Source organism: Nicotiana attenuata, unplaced genomic scaffold (assembly GCF_001879085.1).
Source record: "Nicotiana attenuata strain UT unplaced genomic scaffold, NIATTr2, whole genome shotgun sequence".
Taxonomy (NCBI): Eukaryota; Viridiplantae; Streptophyta; class Magnoliopsida; order Solanales; family Solanaceae; genus Nicotiana; species Nicotiana attenuata.
Window position 1 is genome coordinate 225,458 of NW_017670360.1, and position 3,416 is coordinate 228,873.

Below are 3,416 nucleotides of genomic sequence, written 5' to 3' on the forward strand. Positions count from 1 at the left end.
CCAGAAACCCATGCCCACTAGCAAGCTGGCTAAGTGGCAAATCCTGTTGAGCGAGTTCAACATTGTTTATGTGACTCAGAAAGCAGTCAAAGGACAGGCACTGGAAGATCATCTTGTTGAGAACCCTGTGGAAGGAGAATACGAACCCTTGAAAATGTATTTTCCCGATGAAGAGGTGTTATTCATAGGAGAAGATATTGCTAAGTCCTACGACGGTTGGAGAATGTTCTTTGACGGAGTGGAATATTTTAAGAGAGTCGGCGTTGGAGCTGTCTTGGTATCGAAAACTGGCCAACATTATCCGGTATATGCTAAACTCAGATTTCCCTGCGCCAACAACATGGCAGAGTATGAAGCCTGCATACTAGGGCTCAACATGGCCATCGACATGAATATTTAGGAGCTACTGGTAATTAGTGATTCAGATTTGCTTGTGCACCAGGTACAAGGAGAATGGGCCACCAAGAATTCCAAGATATTTCCATATCTGCACCATGTGCAAGAATTGAGAAAGAGGTTCATGAAGATAGAGTTTTGCATGTTCCTAGGATTCAGAACGAATTTGCTGATGCATTGGCCACTTTGTCATCCATGATGCAGCATCCCGATAAGAATTTCATTGATCCCATCCCAGTAAGGATCCATAGCCAGCCGGCGTATTGTGCCCATGTTGAAGAAGCAACAAACGGGAAGCCTTGGTTTCACGATATCAAAGAATATTTGGCAAAAGAAGAATATCTGGAGCATGCAAATCATACTCAGAAACGTACGCTTCAGAGGTTGTCCAATAATTTCTTCCATAGCGGAGGAACCTTGTACAGAAGAACTCCTGACTTGAGATTGCTAAGGTGTGTCGATGCAAAAGAAGCTTCTCAGCTACTTGAGGAGATACATGCTGGGACCTGCAGCCCGCATATGAACGGCTTTGTGTTGGCCAAGAGACACTTAGGGCCGGTTATTTCTGGATGACCATGGAGACAGATTGCGTCCAGTATGTCCGAAAATGCTACCAATGTCAAGTAAATGCCGCTATAATAAAAGTGCCGCCAAATGAGCTCAATGCAACAAGCTCACCTTGGCCCTTCGCCGCTTGGGAATGGATGTCATTGGTCCAATCGAGCCCACCGCCTCAAATGGGCATCGGTTCATCTTGGTAGCTATTGATTACTTCACCAAATGGGTCGAAGCAGTATCTTACAAGGCAGTAACTAAGAAAGTCGTAGCAAATTTTGTCCGTGACCGGATTGTTTGCCGGTTTGGAGTTCCGGAATCAATCATCACTGACAATGCCTCCAATCTCAATAGTGATCTGATGAAGACCATGTGTGAAACTTTCAAAACCAAGCACAAGAATTCCATGGCCTATAGACCTCAGATGAACGGAGTTGTAGAAGCCGCTAACAAGAATATCAAGAAGATACTGAGAAAGGTGGTAGAAAATCACAAACAATGGCACGAGAAGCTGCCATCTCTTTATTGGGATATCGTACCACAGTCCGCACATCAACCGAGGCAACTCCCTACTTACTGGTTGATGGTACTGAAGTTGTTATTCCTGCTGAAGTGGAGATTCCTTCTTTGAGAATCATACAAGAAGTTGAGCTCCGCGACGCAGAATGGATAAGGAGCCGTTATGAGCAGCTAGCCCTCATAGACGGAAAAAGGATGAATGCAGTGTGTCATGGGAAACTCTATCAGAACAGAATGTCAAGAGCCTTCAACAAAAGAGTCAAGCAGAGATAGTTCTCACTGGGGCAGCTGGTGTTGAAGAAGATCTTTCTGCATCAGGATGAAGCCAAAGGGAAATTCTCTCCCAACTGGCAAGGCCTTTACATGGTTCACAGAGTATTGACAGGAGGAGCCTCATACTTGCCGAAATGGACGGAGAAGTCTGGCCAAAATCGATCAACTCAGATGCAGTCAAACGATACTATGTGTAATTATTTATATTTTCACAAAATGATGTAAATTGAACTACGCTCGACATGATTCCCGTTTAAGAGGGGATATATAGGTAGCCCTGTGGGTTCGGTCACAATTCAGTAAAATCCTATTTTCCCCACAATCAGAAACTGGAGCACAATTTTGAGGAGGACCCTCAAAATTCTGAAGCAATTTCAGCCGATTGCAGCTTGTGCAGCAGTCAGACGTGTCTGTTTAATTGGGGTAGAATTTTGAGGAGGACCCTCAAAATTCTATAGCAGGAGAGGTTGCGATGTCTCGGATCGTGTCACAATCACTGGTTCACCTAACCAATTTCGAAAAATACATTTTTGTTACGTCTATGAAAACTATGCATGCTTTCTTGTAAAATGACTCTGTTTAGCCAATCCCCAATGATTTGAACAGGACCTTCAGACCAAGCAAAGCAAGCCGAGCAAGCCGACGGAGGCACGAACCGACCTCCCCCTTTACAAAACTTACGATTTTTCTTTGGATGTAGGAGCGAAGAATATACATGCCTCCAAGCCACAATCTTCATAACAATCGCGATACTAAAATCTATTACCAACTAAGAAAACTCTGTTATCACCTGCTATTTATTCTATTTTTGCATGGGACTAAGCCCTGTCCCGAATCTTGCATGAGACAAAGCTATGTCTCCATCTACATAAGGCTAAGCACTGCCTTCCATTCGCATGGGACTAAGCCCTGTCCCGAATCTTGCATGAGACTAAGCTCTGTCTCCATCTACATGAGGCTAAGCCCTGCCCCGAATCTTGCATGAGACTAAGCTCTGTCTCCATCTACATGAGGCTAAGCCCTGCCTCCATTTTGCATAAGGCTAAGCACTGCCTTTTATTCGCATGGGACTAAGCCCTGTCCCGAATCTTGCATGAGACTAAGCTCTGTCTCCATCTGCATGAGGCTAAGCCCTGCCTCCATTTTGCATATGGCTAAGCACTGCCTTCCATTTGCATGGGACTAAGACCTGTCCCGAATCATGCATGTGACTAAGTTATGTCTCCATCTGCATGAGGCTAAGCCTTGCCTCCATATCTGCATGAGACTAAGCTCTGTCTTCATCTGCATGAGGCTAAGCACTGCCTCCACATCCGCATAAGGCTAAGCTCTGCCTTCCATTTGCATGGGACTAAGCCCTATCCCGAATCCTGCATGAGACTAAGCTTTGTCTCCATCTGCATGAGGCTAAGCCCTGCCTCTATATCTGCATGAGTCTAAGCTCCGTGTCTATCTGCATAAGGCTAAGCCCTGCCTCCATATCTGTATAAGGCTAAGCTCTGCCTTCCATTTGCATGGGACTAAGCCCTGTCCCGAATCTTGCATGAGGCTAAGCTCTGCCTCCTATTTGCATAAGGCCAATCATCGCCTTTATTTGCCCAGACTAAGCACTATCTCTCTGGCACTATCATTTGCTCCTCTTTCGGGCTAAGCTCTACCCTCAACCCCATAAG